Here is an 8,376-nt window from a genome sequence, read left to right as displayed (position 1 = left end):
AGGAGACGTATTAAGTCTGTGGAATACGTTTAAAAACGTTACTGCATCGTGTCTTGATAAATTCGTACCAAAATTTCAGAAAAAGAAACGGTGCAACCCCTGGATAACACGTGATATAATACAATTGAAAAGAACAATATCAAGAAAACGTAAAGCAGCGCGTAAAGATAACCAGGCCATATCTTCCCTCTCAGTAACACTGAAGCACAAAATACGGGCCGCTCGAGATTATTTTTTTGGAACGACACTTGTTAACTTCATGGAAAACGCTCCGCAAAAGTTTTGGGGATACTTGTCCGGAAACAAAAAATCTGTTGAACAGCTTCGCGTTGACGGCTGCACAGTTACTGATCCTTACGCAATTGCTAATGAGCTAAACAGAACATTCCACAGTGTGTTCAGTCAACAGAGTTTAACCAATAATCCGACGGAACCATCTCCTCTCTCGCCCAACGTAATGCCGGATATAGATTTAAATGTAAATGGTATTCGCCTTCTTCTTCTAAAACTTGATACCAAGAAGTCTTCTGGCCCTGACGGTATCCCTAATGCCTTTTTGAAGCGTTATGCGGACATTATTTCACATTACTTATATATTTTGTTCAACAAATCTTTGGATGACGGATGCCTACCTCCTGATTGGTTGTGTGGAAAAATTGTCCCAGTACGCAAGGATGGAAGCAAACTGCTCGCTTCGAACTACAGGCCAATATCATTAATCAGTAGTTGCTGTAAACTACTTGAGCACATCCTCTCCAGCCAGATAACTTCGTTCTTGGAATCAAAAAACATATTAGGCAGCTTCCAGCACGGGTTTAGAAAAAAGTTATCAACGACGACCCAGCTCGTATCAGTCATACACGACTTTGCTTATGCTATCAATGACAGAAAACAAATAGATGCAATATTTTTGGACCTATCAAAAGCCTTTGATAGGGTACCGCACTCTTTACTGATACGAAAAATGCAGCGTGTAGGGATTGCTCCCCGCCTCGTGGACTGGATTTCTGCGTATCTGAAAAACAGAACGCAGTTTGTAGAAGTTAGCGGCTACCAATCGCAAAACCTTGATGTATTATCAGGAGTGCCCCAGGGGTCGGTCTTGGGACCACTCTTGTTCTTGATCTATGTGAATGATATTTGCGATGATATTGACGCGGGAGTGACTGTGAAAATGTTTGCAGACGACTGTGTTATTTATACAACTGTCAGTAGCCCCTTGCATCAATCATTGCTTAACGACAACTTGTGCAAAATTGCTGACTGGTGTGAGAGATGGCAGATGGTTGTTAACTACTCAAAAACTTTCGCTCTTACAGTAACACACAAGAAAACTCCTCTTAAACATAAATACCATGTCCGTAACCAAAGTATTGAATTTGTTAATTCCGTAAAATATTTGGGATTGACCATTAATACGAAACTAAGTTGGGACGCTCACATCGACAACGTTTGCGCCAAGGCCTACAAGAAGCTATGCTTCTTAAGAAGGAAGCTGAGGTCATGTGATTGGAAAGTTAAACTTGCAGCCTATAAAACCCTAGTTCGACCAGTGCTAGAATACGCATCCCTTGCGTGGGACCCATATTTAAAGAAAGACATTGATAAAGTGGAAAGGATTCAGCGGCTAAGCGCAAGGTTCATTTTTTCAGACTTTAGGCGCCTCTCCTCCGTTTCAGAAATGTTAAATAAATGTGAGCTGGAACCACTTGAATGTAGGCGAAGAATTGCAAGGTTAGTCTTCTTTTATAAACTATACAACAATGAATCTGGTTTAAATAAAGAATTGTACATTCTGCCACCTCCTCAGCGCTCAGCAAGGTTAAATCATTCAAAAACTGTAAGACCATATGCTCCTAAAAATAACACATTCAAGTACTCCTTTTTTGTAAGAACCATTGAAGACTGGAATTCACTGCCTTCCGACTGCGTGCATGCTCCGACTTCTTCTAGTTTTGACCTCTGTGTTAGGAACCTTATGTAACCCTCTCCTGCTAGGATGGTGAAAAACTGTCTGCAGTATTCCTTAAATAAATAAATAAATAAAATACAAAACAAAGCGAACAACAACAACAACAACAACATGTAGTTGCATGACGCGCGCACCTCCGTATAGTTCCTGTGTACGATTACATTCACCACCCCTGTAGGGGATATGATCTTCACTTCGCACTACTGTACTCTATATGCTCCTTTATACCGTTCATACCACAACGGCCCTTGTTTGCCCCGCAGCCATCACTCTTCGAGCGAGTCGGACCACCCCGGCACCAGGTCGCTGACGACGGACCGGGAGAAGCGCAAGTGGGAAATTCTGCGCGCCGTCGGCAACCCCATGATGCAGACCGTGTGCTTCGTGCTCACCCTGCTCACCGGGCTGCTCATGATCGCCCTGCTGGCCTACGTCCTGCTGCGCGTCGAGGACAAGCGCAAGGCCGCGCACCTCCTCGGGCCGACGGTGACCGCCGACCGCGAAGACACGACCCAGTGGTTTCCCCTGCCACCCGCCACCTACCCGCCGGACTATTCGAATGGAACTGGCGCGTAGTGTATAGTGGAAACCGCCTCTTTGAGAATGAATGCGAGCGTTGCCTGAGCGCTTCGCAAGCTCGTCGCCGCCTCTGCGGGACGAAAAAAGGAGTAGTTAAGTTAAGAGAAAAAAAGAGCAGTTATGTAACTTATTTGACATAGTTTACTTTTACGTCGTTTGAATTTCACCGAAATAAAGAATTGTCGAGGACACTGTATCATTCATAGTGCGAACAGTCAGAAGAACTGCACCCAACCATGTTTACGAGTTAGCGAACCTGCTTATAATAGGGTAGCAGGTGCGGGAAACATCTTGAGATAACTAGGCGCAACGATCGTGATGTTAAATTCACAGATATACTAATATACTAGGTATACTAGGCGTTGCCATCTAACTTTTGATTCGGCGCACGCGAAATTAACAATTTTAGTGACGTTTCCGCCAATGCCCTCGGCACAGATTGGCTCGCTTTTAAATTTGCGATGTCTGTTCGCCATTATCTAAGCGCGAATCTTAATCGCAAAATCTATACTTCTCGGAAATCATTTTGTCAGCGAAACAAGCAAGGCGGAAAAAATATCAACATATCCCAAAATGAGCTTTAGGATGATGTTTAATACGTTTTCTCATCTTTTGTTTTACGCGAACTTCTCGTTCATAAAAATGATACAGATTTGCTATAGTTTTAATTCGACAGAAACCGTATAACAACGATTATTTGATTGGCTCTCTTGTTGTGCTTACACAACACGTACGGGGTTTGTCCGAAGCTGCAATGTTTGTGGTGACCACATAGAAGCAATTCTGCAGCACTTCGACGAAGACTGCGCGTTCCACGCCCTCCAGTGTCGACGTTGCGAGCAAAGAGTATTACGCGCCGGCATTGCAGAGCACCATGTTGCTGGGTGATCCCTGGATGCTGATACTGCTAGCGGTGCTCAGCAGAACTTGCAAGGCAGTTCATCTGTCAGTTGTTACGAGAATGCAACATTGAGAAAGTTGTATTCCTATGCGAGTCAAGTGTACGGACTCTCCGCAAATTCGGAACACGCGCTTTTCGATAATATTGTCACGGGCTAAGTAGATGCCTTAGGATGACGACGACGAAGTGCTGTGGGAACGTGCTCGGACTGCAGCAGCGTTGTACGCATTTGCTAGCCAGTACATTCATTGTGTATACTTTATTCCCCGCAACATCATTGGTGGAGGTGCTGGGTGCAACTCGCTATGCAGACCCACGAGCTGGATCTTCGCAGCGGACGCCACATTGCAGCTACCACGATGACTGACCAGGCTACTCAATGTCAACAAGATCCGTCAGCCCCGCAACCGATCGTTGTGGTGCAACCTCGTGACCCAGGCCCATTCAACGGCACAAATGGCAAAGACGTCGATGACTGGCTGGTTCTATATGAGCGTGTAAGCAGCAGCAACCATTGGGATCCGACGCTTATGTTGGCGAACATCATCTTCTACTTGCATGGCACGGGAAAACTCTGGTACGAGACACATTAAGAAGAGTTGACCAGCTGGGACATCTGTAAGCAGAAATTGAGCTATTTATTTGGGAAACCTATCGGACGTCAAGTGGCCGCAAAGAAAGAGCTTGCGACTCGTGCCCAGACATCCACAGAGCCGTACATCGCGTAAATCCAGGACGTGTTGGCTTTGTGCCGCAAGGTCAACAAGGACATGCTCGACGAGGACAAAGTTGGACACATCCTGAAAGGAATTGCCGATGACGCCTTCAATTTTCTGCTATGCAAGGACTGCTCGGTGGTGGAGTCGGTCATCGAAGCATGTCGTCGCTTCGAACAGGCGAAAAGTAGGCGCATAGTTCACCGATTTGACCGCCTTCCCAACACGGTGGCTACGTCCTCTTGCGAAGATTTGCCCACACTACATCAACCGCCAGCGCCGGAAAACGTCACCAGAATAATTCGTCGGGAACTCGAGGCTATGGCACCCGTTATGTTTAGCGTCAGCGCGCCAGGACACAACCTCGATGCTGTTTCAATGTTACAGGCCGTGGTTCACCAAGAGATCGCGAATATGGGCATTTTGCTACCTCATCAAAATGCCCCTGCTACTTCCAGCTCGGCTGCAGTCGTTGCGGCTGCCACTCCGAACCGCACGTTCTCGCCAAGACAAAACCCAGCAGAATGGCGCACTCGTGATGATCGGCCCATATGTTTCACGTGCCATTGGATAGGACACATCGCTCGCCATTGCCGCAGCCGTTGGACCTCATCACCTCGACCGAGCTTCTATGATTGGGGACCTCGCTCCGAACGTGCACCTTATGTCTCGTCCTACCGTGCTGAGACAGGTGCAGAGCATAATCCAGAACGTCGGACCAGCCGCTAACCATCGCCCGTGCGTCGTCAGTCCCGCTCGCCCCAACCCCGCCGTTCTCGGTCTCCCTACGACCGTCGCTCGGAAAACTAGCTGGTGCAGCCCCCGGAGTTGACGCTGCATACACGACTCGGACATCAAATCCTCTGATTACTCCCGACCAGCGGTGCAACCTTCTTACAATTCTCGTTGATGGTTTACCTGTAACTGCTCTTATTGATACCGGTGCGCAAATATCTCTGATGAGCTCAGACCTCCGCCGCCGCCTCCATAAAGTTCTGACGCCTGCGATTGCACCTACCGTTCGTACAGCGGATGGGAGTACTCCTGCTGTCCTTGGAATGTGCACTGCGCGAATAACGATTTCTGAGCATCAAACTTCAGTTCTGTTTGCTGTACTGGAAAATTGCCCTCATGACCTCATCGTTGGACTCGACTTTCTGACTTCACACGCTGCGCTCATTGACTGTTCTAAAGGTCTTCTTCGGCTCGAACTACCATCCTTCTCAGAGACCGTCTCTACCAGCCCACATCGTCTACGCTCTGTCGATTTCCTCAGACTTCCACCGCAAGCCGCAGTCCAAGTCCAACTCTCACCATATCCTCCAGTACCCGATGGTGATTATGTTACTGCCCCAATTTCTGACGTGGCCATGTGTCACAAAACGAGCGCTCAAAAAAGGGCGCGCCGCCAAATTCTCGCGACGAAACGCCGGAGTGACGCCGCGAGGTCAACGACAAAAAGAAAAGAAAACAAGCATCCAAAGACTCCCCGGGCACGCGTCCCTCTCCCCTCGGAAGCGTAGGTTCGCCGACGAACCTCCTCACCCCACATCGGTGGCCGAGCAAGCCCTCGAAATTTCTCGATGGAAAGGGGCGTGGTGATGCCGGGTCGAGTCATCCGTCGCGGACGGCCCCCGTATCGTCTCGCCCTTTCCCCCAGCCTTCGCTGCGTATCCCGCCGACGAAATGATGAGAACTTTCTGGAATCTCGCGCGGAAGGTATTTAATCGAGCAGCCGAGATGGGAGATCAGGAGAAGAAGGAAGTTAACGCCCGTGTGCGTAGGGTATCCCGCCGCGTCTGTCGGTGAAGGTTTTGTCCATAGTGACAAAGCAGGAGAAGAAGAGGATTTCCACTTGAGGGGTGACGACTCGAGCTACAGGCAAGAGTGTGTGTCTAACGCTATCGAGCGAAGACGCGTGGCAACTGCTGCGAGTGTTAAGCCGACGTGTTTCTGGCGAAGAAGTTTGAAGCTTGGAGAGTGGCCAGTTGAAGACGCGAGGTTTCCTGGAAGAGAAACTTCGGGGGCAGCGGAACGACAACAACACTGGACATTGAGTGAGTGATTCTCGGAAGAGTCACATCCAGACTTATGTTCCAAGAACTTTGGACTGAATAGGTTTTTCTGTCTCTTTAGTCTTTAAGTGTCTTGGTTGTTCAATGCATGCGACTGCATTGTAGTGCGTATTGTTGTCTGTGTCCGTTGTTTCGAGTGTGGCTGATTGTACTGTGTAGTACGTTGTTTGATTGGTGACATATTGTATGCAACTATTGTGGAGTGTGCATACTTGTGTGTTGCTTTGATCTGCCATTATTGAGAATATAATTTCGTTTGTTTATCAACTCTCGGCTCTGACTTGTTCTTTGGGCCACAGCCGGCGTCCGCTGGCGCGCCAAAAAGGACCACTTCTAAATTGTCCACGCTTTCGTGGTGCGGTTCGGGGGGGGCGATACTCCGGCCCTTAGAATTAACCCGACGATCGCCTCCCTAATTATCGGGACTTGTGACACCATGACACGTAGTGTTGCATTCCCCAACACGGTGGTTACCGTTAAGGACAACCGAACTTCATTTCCCGTCCTCAATTTTGGCTTTTCAGCGCAAGTTATTCCTCGCGGCATGTCACTTGCGCATCTGACACCACTGGTCGACCACACAGTTTCCGCCCTAACCACTGATCCGCCACCCGATTTTTCATCAACGTCGCTCTCGTCACGTTCCTGTTCCGACCTTTTCAAGCCAATGCTATCTGACAAGCTCACCTCTGAACAAGTCTCTGCTCTCTGCCGTGTGCTTGCTTCTTATCGGGAGATCTTTGACTTCGGTGACCGTAATTTGGGCCAGACATCCTTGGTAGCCCATTGCATCGACACCAGTGACGCTCGGCCCATTCGCCGACGGCCCTACCGTGTGTCAGCCCCGTACCGTGCTATTATACAGCGAGAAGTCGATAAAATGCTTCATAAGGTCATAAACAAACCCTCATCTAGTCCCTGGTCCTCACCCGTTGTACTTGTTAAAAAAAGGACAATAGCTTGAGATTCTGTGTTGATTACCGCCATCTCAACCATATTACCAAGAAAGATGTATATCCCCTACCGCGCATAGATGATGCACTCGATTGCTTACACGGTGCCAAATATTTCTCTTCAATAGACCTTCGCTCAGGCTACTGGCAGAGCAGGCTACGTCTGGGCAATTGCGAAATTCCGACCGTACCTCTATGGCCGACCATTCTCAGTTATTACGGACCACCATGCGCTTTGCTGGCTCTCCTCACTCAAGGACCCTACGGGACGCCTTGGTCGCTGGGCGCTGCGCTTACAAGAGTACACTTTTTCTGTATCCTATAAATCCGGACAACTTCACAAGGATGCCGACTGCTTGATTGTCCCGTTACCCAGTCGATCCCCCTGACATGATGGAAGATGGACAAGAGGTCCTCGTTCTTTCAATTACTGACTTCACCGACATAGCTGCTGAACAATGCCGCGACCCCTCTTGGCGTGCTATTATCAATGGTCTGCACTCCCCCCACCCTGACCACTCCTTACAAGTGTTCGTTCTTCACAACGACATCTTGCACCGCTACAACGCCCGCCCAGATGGTGCTGAGCTTTTACTCGTTGTTCCTGCGCATCTTCGCTCAGACGTTTTGTCCCAGCTCCATGATGCCCCCTCCGCTGGACACCTAGGGGTGTCACGCACGTATGACCGCGTTCACCGCTGATTTTTTTGGCCTGGCCTCTACCGTTCTGTGCGACAGTACGTTGCGGCATGCGACCTCTGCCAGCGCCGCAAGACACCTGCTCTGGGACCTGCTGGTACCCTCCAGCCCATTGAAGTAATAGATGAGCCATTTTTCCGAGTCGGCCTCGATCTTCTAGGACCTTTTCCCGTGTCGGTCACCGGTAATAAGTGGATTGCTATTGCTACCGACTACGCAACGCGCTATGCCGTTACACGCGCCCTCCCCACCAGCTGCGCTACTGATGTAGCCGATTTCCTTCTTCATGACATCATTCTGCGTCATGGTGCTCCTCGTCAGTTGATCACCATTCGCGGCCGCTGTTTTCTATCTAAAGTAGTCGACGAGCTCCTGCGATTCTGCTCTACCCACCACAAGTTCACTACAGCGTACCACCCACAAACCAACGGCCTCACGGAATGCCTCAACCGTACCCTGACGAATATGTTAGCGATGTACG

The sequence above is a fragment of the Rhipicephalus microplus genome, chromosome 5 (genome assembly GCF_043290135.1).
Source record: "Rhipicephalus microplus isolate Deutch F79 chromosome 5, USDA_Rmic, whole genome shotgun sequence".
Lineage (NCBI taxonomy): Eukaryota > Metazoa > Arthropoda > Arachnida > Ixodida > Ixodidae > Rhipicephalus > Rhipicephalus microplus.
The sequence above is the reverse complement of the archived record's forward strand: the minus strand, read 5'-3'. Positions refer to the sequence as shown.